Below are 20208 nucleotides of genomic sequence, written 5' to 3'. Positions count from 1 at the left end.
ACACCAAAGTGAGTGTCTGAATTCCCCTACTTTCAATAAATTATAAACAAACTTTGTCGGACTGAGGGGTCACTGGATCATCTATCCAAAGCCCCGCTTCCGAAAGCCAAAATTTGAAACAGGCCGGACTAAAGTGGGAATGCCAGATTGAGGAACTGGGTTTATTAATTCGGTCTCGGGATTTTGTTTTTGCCCGCAAGTGGTTTGTTTTTTTTTTTTTTTCTTACTCTGCGATGGCCGCACCACTTATCGAGCGACTACGACTTCCATCTTAATATGGCAGAGAGAATTTGGGGAGTGGGCCCAATGCGACAAAGCATAAGAAATGGAAATATGTCTCTTTAGCTGGTTTATTATAGCTGCACTACATATAAAGGTATTCCAGGGCAATAAAGCTCGCCGACCATTTTTTCAAATCTCGATACACGACATCAGCATGCCAGGTCCACACAGTCTGCAGACCAGACTTCGCTCACTGTCTCTAAACGCCTCCGCCATGGGGTTCTCTTCCGGTCGGTGAATCCACTAAGCTCCACAAAACCCGGAGCTCGGTCTACTCCTTACAACGGAGACATTGCTGCGTGCGATAATTCAAATAGAATTTAGCCCTGGTGGTCAACAAATAACCAAACCGAGGGAGACAAGGTGGAACGAAGGAAAGGAGAAAAATTTTGAGTCTGCCAAATTTATAAAGAATCTCGCATTCCAAGGTTCGTAGGGCATGATTGCTGCCGCTTTGCTTTTCGCTATGCTTCCTTCTGCCATTTTCCCCATCCTCCTCAGTCGCAAAAATTCGGCAGACTACAAATTATCTCATGGCACGACTGAAGCTGATTGCCGCTTTACAGTCCCACATAAACGGCCACTCTCCATCGCAGTACCTACTGGGGTTCTTTATTGTACTTCGCCTAGCTAAAATATACGGCGTTTCGTATTTTGCCACAAAGGAAGCAATACCACGCCGCAGCTTATAAGTCTTGGCCCTTTTTCTCCCCGTCACTACGGCCATCCGCCTGGGAGAGGTCGAATAATCGTGGAAAGAGCCTATTTGCTTGTGGAAAAGATCATCTCGGCCTTGAACGACTTTGTGAGCATTATAATTAAATGATGCGCCGCATGCGCGTTGGGATGGACTTTTGTCTTTTTGTCCACCCGAGGACGTGGAGAGGAATTCGGTCATGAAGCAAACACCGTGCTACAAGTCGCAGGGAGAGATCGAGGGAATCACAGACATGTTACTTGTCGCTGAGAATGGGGACCACAGCTGAGGGGGGAGGAGGGGGCGGGGGTCCCTAAGTCGACTCTCGACGTTTGAGGCGCCTCTTTCGGCTTTTCGGCTGTAATGACGTGGTTGCCACAATTCTCAACATATTAGAGACAAGTGGCAAGAGCTCACAGTAACTTGCGCCACGCTGCAGATAAACGTTTAGCTGAAAATGGTTGAAAGGATATTATTTCCACCGAGACAGACGTCGATGCCAAGGGTGTTGTGGTGAAAATTAAGGCTTCGGTTGCTCTTGGCCTCTTGCGCGCTTGATTGGCTTGTCGATAATTTAATGAATTACATAGTTTCTATCTTGTCCAGTCTATGGACTTTCTCGGGTAAAGCATGCCACATTGTACAAACGGACAATTTATCCATTATCATTCATGTTAGCCTATTATCGATCCAAAATAAAGCTTTAACGTCGGGTACCCCCTGCTCGGCTCCCCCCCTGTTCGGCACCCAAAAATAACTGTACAGCCACGTTCACCTCTCATGTTCTTTTGTAAATAACACGACCAATTTTTCACTTTTGGATTTACTTTTTTTCTGTTCTTCATTCTCCATTTTCCAATAAGGCAATATACCGGAAATCAGCTTATATCTGCAATTAACGACGTTAATAATGGCGATTCAATTGCAAAAACCTTCCGAAAATGGGGAATACCTAAGTCTACATTTCAAAATCGATTTAAAAGTTTTTAACCTTACAAATAAACACAAAACCCTTTTCAAAGGCTTTTTGCGGAACAGGAAAAGCATTTAGCTGATTGGGCATTTACCCAAACAACTTTAGGGCTTCCGCCAACGTATTAAGAATTACGTTTTTTTACCGAACGAATTTTTTAAACCGCCGGAGAGTTAAAAGCTTTGGAAAACGTTGGATAACCCGTTTTTTGGCTCGTTACCCGATTTTTAAAACCCAAAAACCCCGTCGAATAAAAAACGCCCGTGTTAATGGGGCTATTACGGAAATAATTAAATTTTGGTGGTTTTATATTATTAACCCCGTTATTAACGATATTAAACCGGAAAGTCGGTGGAATATGGACGAAACCGGTATAATGGAAAATAAAGGATTCAACGGCCTAATACTAGGTGTTAATGGAATTTGGCCGTTATAGCGAAAAAAGCCCGGAACGCGGGGTTGGACGATTATAATCGAATATATATCGGTTACGGGTATTACCCTCCCTCCCTTCGTTGTATTTAAAGGAAAAAACGTATAATAATAATGGTTTCCACCGGATTTAAACCTTTTCGATAATTGGTAATTTTATATAACCGGAAACGGGTGGACAAATAACGAAACGGTTATCGAATGGTTAAAAAAAGGATTTATTCCGTATATTTAACCCAATATCCCTGAAAAGCGGGTATTAGTTTTCGACGACCACGGATCATATATAACGGACGAATGTATGTTTTTTTATTTGCAAAAAAATTGGATTCCTGTATTTACCCCCTTATTCGTTATACCTTCTCCAACGATTGGATCTATCGGTTTTTGGGCCGGTAAAAACAGCTTATCGACGTTAATTTGGATTTGTTAAACAATTTTGCTGTTTAACAGTTGTTGGAAAACGAAATTTCTTTTTTTGCTATAATATAACCAAATCGAAAGCATTTACAGCAAAAAATATTTAATTTGGGTGACGCATATCAGGTTTAGGGCCGGTAAGTTTGGTTAAACCATTTTTAAGCCCTTTTTTGTTAGAAAATAGCAACGCCAACGTTATAAAAGATAAAAATACCGGTTTATAAAAGGATAAAGCACCGGAAACCCCAGCCCAAAAAATTAACGACCCGTCTTTATTTATTTGGAAAACCCCTAAAACGACTAGTCTCAGTGCTCAGACTAGACCCCCCTGCTTCGCAGTGGGGACCGAGCGCTCCATGTACCTTTCAGCCACATGGCTTTTCGACCAATTATATTGGCCGAAAAGATCGCGCTCGTTCTAGTGTGAGGACATCTTGTCGCATTTCGCCGTTTATAACGGTATTATTAATAATATACCTAATATTGCGATATCGCTAATGATTATTTTATTAATATAAGGATAATCTGTAGTATTCTCCCGTTTATAGCGGGTATATTCAAAATATTCGCATTATAATGGCAAAAGAAAATGGTATACCCATAGCATCCAATTAAATATTCGAATAAAAAAGTAAATAAAAATTATAAATATATATAGTAGTTTGCGTTGAGCTCATTGGAGTTTCTTGAATATTAGGAAGCCGGCCGCGCCTTTATAGCCACCGTATTTGGAAAGATATTAAAATATTCTGTAAAATTTGTAATTTTTCCTTATATTTAATTCTTATTTTAAATAATGGTACATAATACTGATTTCAATTTCAAATACAGTATTAATAGCCTAGCAAACCTAATACTGCAAAGTGCATGCAATTTTCGATTAAAACAAAGGTTTTATTAATATTTTTATATTAACTAACAATTTGTTAAAAAACTGAATAATTTACGCAAATATTGGTAAGATTAAAAAAGAGCTTGATTTATACATTTTTCTATTTATTTATTGAAGAATCTAGTTTTACTTTTTTCTTATAAATTTTATTTAACCAAAAAAAGCCAAAAATACAAAAATAACACAAATTTAGCATTTTTTTATATAAAAAAATAAAGAGGGCCGGTATTATAGATCGAATTTTACGTTGACGCTTGTTTATATACGTAATCCGATTTTTCATATCTTGGTTTTATTAATGTCAAAACTGGTAAAAATGTAAAAGCATTTCGATTGTGAAATATATATGAAATTAGATATACTTTACTTATCCGCATATTTAACGGTTTATATAATCGGATATGCGTACCAAAGTGTATTATTATATTAAATTTATAAATACCACCCCCCACGTGCAAGAACCACAAAATCTGGCTGCAAAACAAAAATAATATACAATTAATTACATAAAGCAAAAAGATCTTTAAAATACACATTTAGTATTTTTTTTATTAAATAGCTTCTAAAGCCGATATTATAACTTGCATTGACGCTGGACGTCTCTCTATATACTTAATTGAATCTCTAAAGCTTTGGTTTCATTATCGTTAAAATTGGTAAAAAAAAAAACGAGTTTCGATTGTAAATCATAAATAAAAAAGTATATACTTTGCCTATCCGCTTGTTTAACTGCTTATATAATCCGGTACATGCACCAAAGTTTCATTCAACGATATATATGTATATACGACCCTCCACGTGCAGAAATTATGAAATTTGGTGAAAAATTAAAAATAATATTAAAAAAAATCGAAAATCGAAAAATAAATCGAAAAAACAGTACCGCCATAAACAGATTACGGGCAGGTCGTATCCAATTCGGCCGTTATAGCAGATAAAAGAATAAATGAAATCGCTGCTAATAGCGGTATTAAACGCTATCCTTAACGATATTTTCTTTTTTCAATATTTTGCGTGGTTGTGGAATAATAAAGGAGTGTCGGTCGAAAAAAGGCCAAAAATACCGCCATGAACGGCGAAAATCGACAAGTTATTCTCAGACCTGAACCAGAGCGTTCTTTGGATCGACCCACAGGTACATTGCAAAGCCGCGATTGAGCCACGAAGTGGAGCGAAGTGGATCAATTGTGGAGCTCTGGGCTTCAGGGATGAGCCCTGAGACTACCAAAAACCCTATTTTCTAAAAAAGGTTTTAAGCCGTTACTCTCTAATCCCGCTGTCTTTTATAAGTTAAATCCAAACATGTGATCGTTACCTTTGTAGACGATTGCCTGCTAATAGGTCCTAAATTGCAATATATTCAGGATTCCAAAACCCGTTTTATAAGGTATACGCGTTGGAAAACAGGGGCCCTGCAGCCTATTTTTTAGGCGTTTAAATTATGAAGGATGAACCTAATCGCCTATTTTGGCTCCATTAAAATTAATATATAAAGGAAGCATTAGCAACGTTCGGATTAGCTGATTGTAAACCTGTTTCTATTCCCTTACAACCCGGCATGCTAACATATAGCGGGGGTAAGCCCGTAAATGCGCTGGAAATCAAATTATTATAGCGTATTATCGGCAGCTTTATGTATTCAATACTATCAACGCGTCAGGATATTGGTTTTGCGTTTCAGTGGCTTTCACGTTTTTTAACAAAAATTACTATAGTCCATTTTACGGCAGCTAAAAGCCGGTTACGTTATTGAGCGGGTATTAAACCCTTATTTCTTTGTTTTGGAAATAAAGTATTTAAAGTTAAATTACCACCTAATTTTTTAACAGGGGGTTTTAAAAATTTTAAATTATTGGGTTTTAATAATAGCGATTTTGCCGGGGCTAGGGAAGATTTAAAGTCCATTTACGGATATTTTTCCACCCTATTTGGGGGCCCTATAACGTGGAAATGCGAAAAGGTTAATATTATAGCTTTAAGCACTCCAAAAACCGAAACCGATGTTTTAGCGGAAGCCCTGCGTAAAGCACAGTGGTTTCAAAACCTAATTGTAAAAATTGGACTACCTATAAAAGGCTCTATTACAATATTTGGAGATAATATAGGTTTTATAGCTAACGTACATAGCCCTACGCACCACTTACGTATTAAGTATACGTTACTAAGATTTCGTTACATACGGGAATTAGTTACAAAAGGATTAGTAGCCATAAAATACCCGGAAACCAAACCAATACCCGCTAAAAACCTAAAAAAGCCCCTAACGTTTCCAACTTACAAGGTTTTTTTTAATGTTTATAGGGCTTAAACCCTTAAAACCTTAGTTTTTACCTACTGAATTTTGGGGCATTTAATTAATTCGTTAGTCAATTACAACCCATTACATTTCTTTTGTTTGCAAAAACTGGGTTTATGTTAGCCTGATAACGACCGTATTACCCGAATTTACCTTGCACAGGTTAATTAATAAGCAATTTATACCGACCTTACACCTAAAATTGAATCGGAATTGAAAAAGCTCGTGTTTTGGGCGATTTACGCATTCGAAATACCCTATATAATATGCGTAGCTTAGATTATTACCAACGAACAGCCAAACTAGCTATTTCGTTTAATAGTTAACTCCGTGGGTCAATATTATGCAAACCGGGGGTTCGAATCCGGGGGTTATTACAACATAGGGGGTTCTTTCCAATTCGGGGGTTCGTCCATTTCGGGGGTTATGGGGCGGTATAAAGGGTTTAATTATCCAGGGGGTTTATATCGGGAATTCGAATCGGGTTGGGACACGAGGGGGATCTTTTTTTGGGTTTTATTCTTATATATTTTTCTTTTCCGACTTTATGTAAATAGTAGCAAAAAAAAGGGATGTTAATTATATGCGTTATTTAGCATGTAATCGGTCCATTTTAATTTGTATATAAGCTACAATAAATAGTGCCGAAATGGGGCTATTGGGGTTGTCGGACTTTCTGTTATATTTTATATTGCAGGAGTTGCAATTCAAAGTGATAGCGAATGGGGCTTACCCTATACCGGGTTTACACCCACCCTGCATTTATGAATTAGCTACCCTATATCGGGTTAAAGATGTCACCAAATTAGCAAATTAGTGCGAACGTAGAAATGCTTTTTATGGAAATGAGGGTGTTTTTTCAACAACATATACAAAATAATTTTTCGGAAAATCGTGTGCGGTACCGGAATGTTTTCCGGGGTGCGGACCCCCATAGTATGTAAGGGAGATAAAGCAAAATCTCCCCCACCAATGAATTCAATCTATTAATTCCAAAATTAGTGAACCATTTTAGTGAACAATTCTAATGCATTTAATGCATTTAAACCCTGTAACTACAGGCTTTTATAGCGCAATTAGCACCACGCCGCACCTAGGCTAATGCCTAAACCCCTGTTAGCAACCCATATTGTTAACAGGGGGTTAACCCCCGTAGTTATATTTAAGGTGTTGCACCGCCTTGGACGTAAATTTTAGCGTTTTACGGCACCTATATAAAAGTCCGTACTATCTATTGCGGAACGCGCACCCTAAATAGCTTAACCCTCCGTAAAATTTTAGTGTAATACATTTTACACCAAATTGCATACCAGTGCAACACTTTTACCATGAACAGATATAACCTTCGGGGGGCTTGCAACATAATAGAATCGGTTTAAGTTTTTTGGTTTGCTCGTTTTCAATTAACGGCGGGCCAAATTCTTCGTAGTTCCCACGCCATACCCTATTATGGGGATAATTGTGTCTCTCTTCTTCCAAAACCTTTATATAAGGTAATTCCTTTTTCTTTTTAATGGGCCAAAAACGTTTCCATTTGGTATTTTTCGGCGTGGTAGGCTTTTCTCCTTTCGTATAACATTCCGGATTAATAACCGATTTCTGGTTATATCCAGCATAATACAAATTTTCGCAGGGTTTTTCAGTTATAGAATTTGGGTTTTTTAATTTCGTCGGATAATATTTATCGTCGCCGGATCCGTTCGGATAATATTCGGATTTATAAATACATTTCTGGGCGGATTTATCCGAATGTAAATTTTCCAAAGGTTTTCGAATTTGAAGGTCGGCGGAGGTTTGTTCGGTAAAAAATGTAGGAATAGCTACAGCGCCGACTAAAAGCCAGGGGAAGACTAAGATGGCGCGCATTGTTAAGGGTTTATTTAGGAGCGATTAATAATGTGAGGGGATTGGAATTGCAAGGAATTGGGGAAAAAAAGCTGGTTGAGAGGAAGGGCCGCAAATGAAACTGGGAGGATGGCGATGGTTAATATATTGTAAAACGGTAATAAACTACTACTTCTTTACCGCAGCAGAAATAAAAAAACAAATTACAGAAATACAAGAAAAACAAAAATTTAAAAATAAAGAAATAAAATGAAAAAATAAAAATGAAAAAATAAAAATGAAAAAATAAAAATGAAAAAATAAAAATGAAAAAATAAAAATGAAAAAATAAAAATGAAAAAAAGAACTAGAAAAATAATAAAAACCCCGAAAATAGTAGTTAAAGTACTTACTTATCCTTTGATAATATCACTAATAATTTCAATCAATGGGTTACGGTTTTCAACACGCAAATGTTAAATTCGGCCTTAATTTACGCATTAATCCTCATTTTAGTGTTTAAACTAGACCCCCCTGCCTCGCAGTTAGTTTCAGGGTTTATCCATAAAACCAATAGCTCCACAACTGTGGCCAATAATGGCTTTAAAATGTACCTGTAGGTCCAGCCAAAAAACACTTTGCTTTAAGTCTGAGGATAACTCGTCGATTTTCGCCGTTTAGGGCGGTATTTTCGGCATTTTAGCGATTAACACTCCGTAATATAAATTATAAATGAAAATGGTAAATAAACGGATTGCACGATGGATGTAACATTTTGATATAGTTATTAGCAACGATTTGTTTTTATTTGAATACGTACAATTGGGCCAATTCGATACTGTTTCCCTTTAATCCGTTTATGGCGGTACTGCTTTTTCAACTTTTTGTCGATCTTCGATATTCGTTTATATCATTTTTATTTCTTAACCAAATTTTGAAATCTCTGTACGTGGGGGTGGTGTACGTGAATAAATTTTTTTAACATATTCTAATCTATATACCTTATCATAAATGCCGGCAAATAAACGGATACGTAAAACATATCTATTATTATATAAGATTTATAATCGAAACGCAGTTGTATTTTTACCCATTAAAACCATGTTAAAGCAATAGTTTCAAAGTTTAAATAACAGGTGTAAGCACACGTCCACGTGATATCCAATTTTTAATCTTAATGGCGATTAATTTGTTTTCACTTTGATTAATTAATTAAAGTTTGTGAACAGAAAAGTAAAATAATATTTGTATTTACTGGTATATAATGAATAAATTGAAGTTTTTTTCAGTGTTATAAATACCTTGGTTAATCAGTTAACTTCTAAATTAAATATAGGTTAAAATAACAAAATTAGTAAGATATTTATTTTTAACGCTAATTTCATGCACTTGGCACCATTACGACGGTAACAATATTTATTTTGTAACATAAAATAAATACTTACAATACTAAACTGAATATTATATAATATATAAAAAAATAAAAAATATAATTGGTGTTACAATATTAACACAACTAAAGAAGCTATAACAGCGGTGTCTGCGCTTAAAACGTCACAACAGTCTAAATATTGCAGCGCATGTTACCCTGTATTTTTACCATTTTTTTAATTGAATCTTTAATTGCATACAATAGTTACACTGCCACTTTTTGCGTATATGATGCGAGTAATGTGCAAATACCCGCTTTAAACGGCGAAATGCGACAAGTTGTCCTCAGATTAAAACGAGCGCGATCTGTTCGGACAATATAATCGGCCGAAAGGCCATGTGGCTAAAAGGAATATGGAGCGCTCGGTCCCCGCTGCGGAGCAGGGGGGTCTAATTTAAACACTAAAACTGAATAAAAGCACGGTTTTACGAGCATTAAACCCAATTATTATCTTATAAGAAAATGGTGAATTTGTATTATTTTGTTATTTGTTATTCTATTAAATTGTATAAAGTTTATAAATATAATGTTTTATAAAATTGAATACCAATATTAATAGGATATTTATTCCAATGGATAAATAAATGCGATCTGCACCATCAAACTGGCCAAGACTAAAATTATTTCACTCGTATTTTCAGTTGTAAATTATATCGTTAATGCTATTAATTACCTAAATTTAAACGTTAATATAAACAATATAGAAATAAATATAATGTTCAAGTATTATTGCTTAATATATGCGTTATTTAATTTGTAATAGGTCCACCTTTATTTGTATATAAGCTACAATAAATAGTGCTGAGGTGGGGCTGTCGGGGTTGTCGGATCTTCCGTTATATTTTGTATTGGAGGAGTTGCGTTTCAACGGTCAGCGAATGGGGTTCACCCTGTACCGAGTTTAACACCCACCCTGCACCTACGAGTCAGCTAACCTGTATCGGGTTAAAAGTTTCACTAAAATAGCAAATTAGTGCGAACCTAAACATGGTTTATATGGAAATGAGGGTGTTTTTTTAACAACGTATACAAAATAATTTTTCGGAAAATCGTGTGCGGCACCGGAACCCTTTGCGGGGTGCGGACTCCCACTTCGATGTCGGAATAAATATAAGGGAGATAAAGCAAAGCCTCCCCCACCAATAAATCTAAATAATTAATCCCAAAATTTGATAAACAATTTAATATATTTAAACCCTGTAATTACAGGTCTTTATAGCGCAATCAGTACCACGCCGCACCTAGGTTAATACCTAAACCCCTGTTGGCAACCCATATTGTTAACAGGTTTAAAACCTGGAAAAGATTTAATTTATGCACCAAAATGCATTTTGCATGGCTGGAAAACCTGAAATTTAGGTTTTATTTTTGTTTTTGTCGCATCCTTACAGCACGTATATTAACGAAGATATTGCTGTTATTGTGCGGAATTGTTGGTTTTACGCGCTTATTCAGCATTTAACCCCCTGTTATTACAATGGGGATCGCCAAGACTAGCGTTCGACTTAAGCCCAATTTTCAGGTGCTGCAGCGCTCGCTTGCGTTGCAAATCCAAAAAATTTTGGTTTGGTTTTTGTGGATCGTGCACGCCATTATAATTGCTTTAAAATTTTGACACGGTCCACGCTAGCGAATTAGGGCTAAAAACCCCTATATTTATTCGCCAATAGCCCACTAAATTTTTAGTGCATTTAATAGGGTTTATAATAGCCTACAAACCCATTAACGGAATTACGTTAATTGGCTGCACGAAACCCTGCACGCTACCCTGCACGTTACCCTGCACCCATTTGGCGAATTGAATTCGTTACGTGCACCTGGATTGGTACAAATACCGGAGCGCCAATTAATTGCGGATTTTAGGGATTTTAAATCTGTATTTTAGTGGATTTCGACCATTAAAATAGCAATAAACCCTATAATTGGCAATTATAGGCCTATACCCGTTAAAAGGCAAACAGTATAGCAAATCCTAAATTATAGGGTAATTACCCTTCGGCGATTAGGTTAGTTGATTGTAATTATATATCAGCGAATCGCAATTATATTTCAAGTTACCCTTTAATCGAAAATAGCCCTATATCGGGCTTTCCAGGCCCAGTTCCAACAAATAGGGGGCCTGGACGCAGCCTAAACGAAGTTTTAACCGCTAAATTGCAGGCTTTAAACTTGCAATTGAAAACGTTACTTACGCAAATGCATTAATTTCAAAGGATGATTCAACAGTTAATTACCCTATATCTTAAAAGGCGGTGGTTTTACTGATTTTAATAATAACTCGGATATTAAACCCGCTACCGCACCCCCTAGTCCGCCTGGTTACTTAATTTTAGTTGACCGGATAGGGAAAGAATTATCGAAACGGGTATTTTCCTTCCCCGAAAATTGTAAATTAGTAGGGGTTAGCAATTACGATTTATGGAAATAGGCGTTAATAATGCAATTAAGGCCTGTAATAGCAGCGGAATTTGTTTTTAACCTGGAAATTGGTTATAACCTGCCGGAACCCGAGCAATTAATCCTATCATGGCTTATAAATAAAAGTTTAACCTAAGAATTTTAAAAGTCCATTGCATGGTATTCCCGCCCCGTAACGGCCTATAAAACCTTGGAAGATAGCTATTTCGCCGCACCCTAAATTAGTTGAAATTTGTTATATCGAAAATTCCACCCTTTAAATTTTCGAAATTGAAAAGATCGATACCGGAGTTTAATAACCGTTTTAACTCCCTAATAGCTAAGTTAGCGAATATTAAGGTGCAAATTTACCCCGTAAGTGTGCGAGATCAGTACCTACGGGTTTTAAAATAGTTTCAGAGCTTATTCCTGAAGACCAGGGCTCCACAATTAATCCATTTCGTGGCTCAATTACGGCTTTGCAATGTACCTGTGGGTCCATCCAAAAAACGCTCTGGTTCAGGTCTGAGAACAACTTGTCGATTTTCGCCGTTCATGGCGGTATTTTTGGCTTTTTTTCGACCGACACTCCTTTATTATTCCACAACCACGCAAAATATTGAAAAAAGAATATATCGTTGAAAATAGCGTTTAGTACCGCTATTAGCAGCGATTTAATTCTTTTTTTATCTGTTATAACGGCCGAATTGGATACCACCTGCCCTTAATCCGTTCATGGCGGTACTGTTTTTTCGATTTTCTTTTTCCATTTTCGATTTTCTTTAATATTATTTTTAACTTTCAACCAAATGTAATACTTTTAGCACGTGGAGGGTCGTATACATAAATATACCATTTTATTTAGTTCTGCCTCAAGTACCGGACTAAATAAGCAGTTAAGTAAGCGGATGGGCAAAGTGTATATATTTTTATTTATAATTTACAATCGAAACTCGTTTATAATTTTACCAATTCAACGATTATAACACCCAAGTCACAGGGATTGGAGTACGTACATAATCAAACGTTTACCTTGAATCTAATTTATAATATTGGCTATAAAAAATCTTTTATATAAAAAAATGCTAAGTATGTATTTTCTACCTATTTTTTGCTTTATTTAATAATTTTATATTATTTTGTTTTGCAGCCAAATTTTATGATTTTTGCACGTACGGGAGGGTATATATATACTTGAAAAAATAACAGACTGGGATATATACCGAACTATATAAATCGTTAAATAAGCGGATAGGTAAACTGGATATAATTTACAATCGAAACGCTTTTATATGTTTACCAAATTTCACAATAATAAAGCCAGAACCTCAGGGATTGAATCAGATATATAAACAAACGTCAACGTGAAATTAGATTCATAGTACCCGCCTATATTATTTTTTTATTCAAGAAAATGTTCAATTTGTGCTATTTTTCTATTTTTTGCTTTATTTAATCAAATAAAAACCATAAAAATAAAGTTGAATAACGTTTATATATAACCCTTTACCGGAATCAATATCTTGAAACTCCTCTTAGCTTTACCAAGATTTGCGTACATTATTCAGTTTTTCAATACAGTAATAAATAATGTAAAAATATAAATAAAAGCTTTATTACAAGCGATAATTGCATGCAATTAAACTTTTTGATTCCGTTAACTTATCAAAATGATTGTGAAAGGTTTCAACTGGTATTTTATACTATTGATCAAATAATTGTTAAATGTGATAACAGAATACAAATTCTACTAAATATTGAAATACTTGTCCAAATAAATTAACTACAAGGACGTGGCTTTCGATAACAGAATTGTTAGGCGCGAATCAAGCCAACGCAGGTTATCTTATATTTTTATGACTTTTATTCGATACTTTATTCGAATAATCAATTATATACTGTGGTTATCCTATTTTCTTCTTATTGATATAGTTTAAATGCAATGTATTAATTATACCGCTGTTCGATTGGCTGCGCGCATGAAAAATGCAACTAATTGCTTTTAACGTGCGGTCTCAGGGCGTTTATAAGGCCTGTTTTTAACACAATATATATACGCGCTATAAACGGCGAAATGAGACAAATTGTCCTCAGATTAGAACGAGCTCGATCTTTTCGGCCAATGCAATTGGTGGAAAAATCGTGTGGCTAAAAGGTATATGGAGCGCTCGGTCCCCACTGCGAAACAGGGGGTTCTAGTTTAAGTTTTGAAACTAGTTTTAAAAGGGGTATTCCCTACCTGGACCGAACGCCACCGCAGTACCCAACGGGCTTTGCAGGTTATAAATAGTCTCAGGGCTTATCCTTGAAACCCAGAGCTCCACAACTGATCCATTTCGTAGCTCAATTGCGGCTTTGCAATATATTTGTGGGTCCATCCAAAAAACATTTTGGTTCAGGTTTGAGGACAATTTGTCGATTTTCGCCGTTTATAACGGTATTTTTGGCCTTTGTTCGACCGACACTCCTTTATTATTCCACAACCACGCAAAATATTGAAAGAAGAAAATATCGTTGAAGACAGGGTTTAATACCGCTATTAGCAGCGATTTGATTTATTTTTTTATTCATTATAATGGCCGAATTGGATACCACCTGCCCTTAATCCGTTTATAGCGGTACTGTTTTTGCGATTTCTTTTAATATTATTTTTAATTTTTAACCAAATTTTATAATTTTTGCACGTGGAGGGTCGTATATATATGTATCGTTATTAAACATGTTGGTGCATATACCCTACCATATAAACAGTTAAATAAGCGGATAGGTAAAATATATACTTTTTTATGTATAAATTACAATTGAAACTCGTTTATATTTTTACCAATTTCAACGATAATAAAATCAAAATTTCAGAGATTCGATTACGTATATAAACAAACGTTCAAGTCTCATCCAACTCATAATTCCGGCTTGAAAAGTTGTTTAATAAAAAAAATGCAAAATATGTATTTTATAAATCTTTTTGCTTTGTTTAATTAATTATATATTATTTTTGTTTTGCAGCCAGATTTGATGGTTTTTGCACGTGGGGGGTGGTAAATGTATATTTAATATTGGATTATAATTTGGTACGTATATCCGATTATACAAGCCGTTAAATATGCGGATAGGTAAAGTATATCGAATTTTATATATATTTTACAATCGAAATGATTTTACATTTTTACCAATTCCAACGTTAATGAAACCAAGATTTAGAAAAATAGATGACGTATATAAACAAACCTCAACGTAGAATCCGATCTTTAATACCGGCCCTTTTTATTTTTTTATATAAAGAAATGTTAAATCTGTGTTATTTTTGTATTGTTCGCTTTATTTAATTAAGTAAAGTTCATAATAGAAAAACTCAAGTAAGATTTATTAATTCATTAATAAAAGAATATATGAGTTAGAAATATATTTGGTTTACCAAGATTTGCGTAAATTATTCACTTTTTTAACAAGCTGTTAGTTTATATAAAAATATTAATAAAACTTGTGTTTTAATCGATAACTGCATGCATTTTGCAGTATTAGGTCTGCTACGCTGTAAAGACTGTAATTTAAACTAAACTTAATACTATATACCATTGTTCAAAATAAGAATTAAATATAATGAAAAATTACAAGTTTTACTCAATATTTTAATATCTTTCCAAATTCAGTGGTTGTTAAGACGCGCCCGCCTTTCAAATTATTAACAAACTCCAATGAATTTAACGCAAATTACTATTCATTTTTATAATTTTTATTCATTTCTTGATTCGAATATTTAATTGTATACTATGGTTACACCATTTCTTTGCTATTATATTGCAAATATATTGTACATACCCGCTATAAACGGCAAAATACCACAAACTATCCTTATATCAATAAAATAATTATTAGCGATATCGCAACATTAGGTATATTATTAATAATACCGTTATAAACGGCGAAATACGACAAATTATCGTTGGTGGCACCGCCATAAACGGCGAAATGCGACAAGATGTCCTCAGACTAGAACGAGGGCGATCTATTCGGCCAATGCAATTGGTCGAAAAGCCATGTGGCTGAAAGGTATATGGAGCGTTCGGTCCCCACTGCGGAGCAGGGGGATCTAATCTGAGCACTGAGACTAGGTTATAAGCCAAAGATCGGAAAAGTTAAAATTGCAAAACCTTATGGCGGACCTTATATCCGAAAATTCGACTTCAGGTTTTACAACGGTTAAAAACGCTAATTATGGGTTTAAAGGTTAAAAATCGGATAAAAAAAACGTTGAAAAGGCGCTGAAAAGAGAAATAATGGGTAGGAAAACACCATCAAATTACGAAAAAAGGTAGTCTCAGTGCTCAGACTAGACCCCCCTGCTTCGCAGTGGGGACCGAACGCTCCATGTACCTTTCAGCCACATGGCTTTTCGACCAATTATATTGGCCGAAAAGATCGCGCTCGTTCTAGTCTGAGGACATTTTGTCGCATTTCGCCGTTTATAACGGTATTATTAATAATATACCTAATGTTGCGATATCGCTAATCATTATTTTACTAATATAACGATAATTTGTCGTATTTTGCCGTTTATAGCGGGTATATATAAAATATTCCCAATATAATGGCAAAGGAAAATGGTGTACCCATAGCATGCAATCAAATATTCGAATGAAAAAATAAATAAAGATTATAAAAATATATAGTCATTTGCGCTAGGTTTATTGGAGTTTGTTAATTATTTGAAAGGCGGGCGCGTCTTAACAACCACTGAATTTGGAAAGATATTAAAATATTGAGTAAAACTTGTAATTTTTCATTATATTTAATTCTTATTTTGAACAATGGTATATAGTATTAAGTTTAGTTTAAATTACAGTCTTTACAGCGTAGCAGACCTAATACTGCAAAATGCATGCAGTTATCGATTAAAACACAAGTTTTATTAATATTTTTATATAAACTAACAGCTTGTTAAAAAACTGAATAATTTACGGAAATATTGGTAACATTGAAAAAAATTTAATTCCTGCATTCTTTTATCAATTTGCTAAAGAATCAGATTTAAGTTTTTTTTATCAATTTTATTCAACCAAATAAAGCAAAAAATACAAAGATAATATAAATTTAGCATTTTTTTATATAAAAAAATAAAAAGGGCGGGTATTATAGATCAAATTTTACCTTGACGTTTGTTTATATACGTCAGCCTCTTTTTCAGATTTTGGTTTTATTAATGTCAGAATTGGTAAAGATGTAAAAGCATTTTGATTGTAAAATATATATAAAATTGGATATACTTTACCTATCCGCATATTTAACGGCTTATGTAGCCGAATATACGTACCAAATTGTAATAGTATACTAAATATATATATACCACCCCTCACGTGCAAAAGCCACAAAATCTGGCTGGAAAACAAAAATAATATGAAATTAATTAAATAAAGCAAAAAAATCGACAAAATACATATTTAGCATTCTTTTTTATTAAACAGCTTTTAAAGCCGGGATTATAGGTTGGACTGGACTAAGACGTTTGTTCATATACGTAATCGATCCTCTGAAAATTTAGTTTTACTATCGTTAAAAGTGGTAAAAATATAAACTAGTTTCGATTGTAAATTATGCAAAGAAAGTATATACTTTGCCTTTCCGCTTATTTAACTGCTTATATAATACGGTATATGCACCAGAGTTAATTCTAACAATATATTTGTATATACGACCCTCCACGTGCCAAAATTATAAAATTTGGTCAAAAATTAACAATAAATTAAAAGAAATCGAAAATCGAAAAAAAAATCGAAAAAACAGTACCGCCATAAACGGATTAAAGGCAGGTGGTATCGAATTCGGCCATTATAACAAATAATAAAATAAATCGAATTACTGCTAATAGCGGTATTAAACGCTATTTTCAACGATAATTTATTTTTTCAATATTTTGCGCGGTTGTGGAATAATAAAGGAGTGTCGGTCGAAAAAAAGCCAAAAATACCGCCATGAACGGCGAAAATCGACAAGTTGTCCTCAGACCTGAACCAGAGCGTTCTTTGGATGGACCCACAGGTACATTGCAAAACCGCAATTGAGCCAAGAAGTGGAGCGAAGTGGATTAATTGTGGAGCTCTGGGCTTCAGGGATGAGCCCTGAGACTATAAAACGACCCGAAATATTCGATTTCAACTGCAAAAGTTTTCCCAATCCAATAAAACCAACGCTATTTCACATTTTTTATTCGTAAAAATCCAAAAAAGCTTGGAAAACAAAAATATACTTTTGGCTAACGCCCAGCAATATATTAATTTATCGGAAGCATAATTGGAGGTAATACGGCCGGAAAAAAAAAGGATGGTAATTCCGGATCCAAACGAGCTTTAGGTTAATAAACAAAATATTATTGGATTGAAGGAAAATGATATAGAAAATTTGGAATTTTAAGCTGATGAAGAAAAGGTTAATAAACCGGAACAACCTGAAAACGATTGTATTTTTGCTCGTTGATAGTTTTATATTTGAATTAGTTTATAAAAGTAGGTATTCCGTTGTTAGATTNNTATCATCTTCTTAAAATTGCTACTTGATTGTTTATTAGCCTTCTCACTTTTCGGTAACCGTTTTACAGCATAAGAATACACAAAGCATCTCTTCCACCTCTGTTTGCTGAATATGGTAAATGTTTTGGGATGGCGTGCAGCTTATTTTAAGCCCTTTACTGTAATATTTAAACTAACTACGTTTTGAGTGATAATTGTCAAACTGCTTGTCATAAGCTGAACAAAGCAAAAACATATGTTGAACTAACTAATATAGAGAGCAATGGGTTAAAATATATGGATATTAATTACCATGAGGCACGTCGGCAATAATAATTATTAACCTCCTCAAAGTATTTCACAACGCCCTCAAAGGTCACAATACCCACATCTGGGCTAAGCTCGCAGCGCTCCAGTTAATTTTATGGAGCTGATACGTTTTATTTATAGCATACCTCAGCGCATTAGCTTACTCAAATACTCAATAATGCTGTTAGCGGCGAGGAAGGTTATTTTTGACCTTGTACCCGGGGGACTCGTTGCCATGGTAATTAACTTCATTTTTTTTATATTAAATTAAACCTTGCTCCGCACTTTTGCAGTGGCCATGGCCGGGTAATTTGCACAACACCACCTGGAAAAGGCGATATTTTTGCAGCTTTGCGACGTCAAGTCGTACAGTACAGTCTGCGAAATGCCGGAGGTCTTATTAAGTCCCGCCCTACCGTGCTGGACTCGTCAGCCCTAGAAAAATCTGTGCGTGATCGACTTCAATGCTCGCTTTTAAGCCATTTGAGGGAACGAGATAACTGGCTTCACCAGCGGTGGCGGGCCCGGCTAATCTGCAGAAGACCCCCGGTTCGTTGCAAATACCGTTGAAGCCGAGATAGAAGACGCTGACCCATCGTAAGGCGCTATGGCAGGGGGTTTTGGTACAGATATACATTTTTAGGATAAAACACAATTTACAAAATGGAATTTGCTAGCTCAAGCACAGATATATCCGAAGTTAAGACGTCCACGCTACGGCCCGGAACGCGATTTTGTGATCCTCCACCAGCTAGTTAACTCTTTTTTCGAGCCCACCCCAGAATCCCGGTCCCACTCTATTTCGCATTTTGAAACCGGAAACCATACGAAGTTAAAATATATCCGGTTTTAACCCTTTATTTACAAAATGGTAAAGACCAACACACGTTCGGTAGTACGCAGGGTTATACGTGCCCCATTTAGCTTTCGCTATACGGTTTCGAGCGGGAGGCGGGACTGTTGATGTGATTTTGCTCTCTTTTCAAATCCGGAACTATTCCAAAATTATATCGCTGCAGCACTCGCAATGTAATGCCTCCGCTGCGGTAATAAATACTGGCGAACACAGCTGTAGTGGAGCTCCAAGTCGGTGTACATGGGAATTCCAAACAGAAGTGTAACCCCGAAATCCATATTTTGCGACTTCAAATAGGGATAAGCTTGCCATACCATAATTTGCTCAGGGGCCATGACGTGACCAATAGCTGCTATACCCGTAAATGCAATTTGGTGTTAGGGGTGGTAATACGCCCGACTAGTTTCAGTGCTTAAACTAGACCCCCCTGCTTCGCAGTGGGGACCGAGCGCTCCATGTACCTTTTAGCCATATGGCTTTTAGGCCAATTAAATTGGCCGAAAAGATCGCGCTCGTTTTAATCTGAGGACAATTTGTCGCATTTCGCCGTTTGTGGCGAGTATTTGCACTGTATTCGCACTATAACAGCAAAAAAGACAGGGTAAACACAGTATGTAATTAAATACTCGAATAAAAAAAGGAATAAAAATTATAAAACTATCAGGTAATTTGCGTTGGGTTATTTGGAATTAGGTGATTTTTTTTTAAATCAAAACCCCGTTCTTACAGTCCGTTTATTTGTAAAGATATTTATATAATTGATACAATCTTTATTTTTTTTAACTATATTTAATTATTATTTTCAATAATGGTATATACTATAAAAGTAAAATCATAAGGTATAGTCTATATCTTACCGAACTCACAACTACCCAGTCCATGCGATTATCGTTTC

The sequence above is a fragment of the Pyricularia pennisetigena genome, assembly GCF_004337985.1.
Source record: "Pyricularia pennisetigena strain Br36 chromosome Unknown Pyricularia_pennisetigena_Br36_Scf_10, whole genome shotgun sequence".
Taxonomy (NCBI): Eukaryota; Fungi; Ascomycota; class Sordariomycetes; order Magnaporthales; family Pyriculariaceae; genus Pyricularia; species Pyricularia pennisetigena.
Note: the sequence above shows the minus strand (reverse complement) of the source record.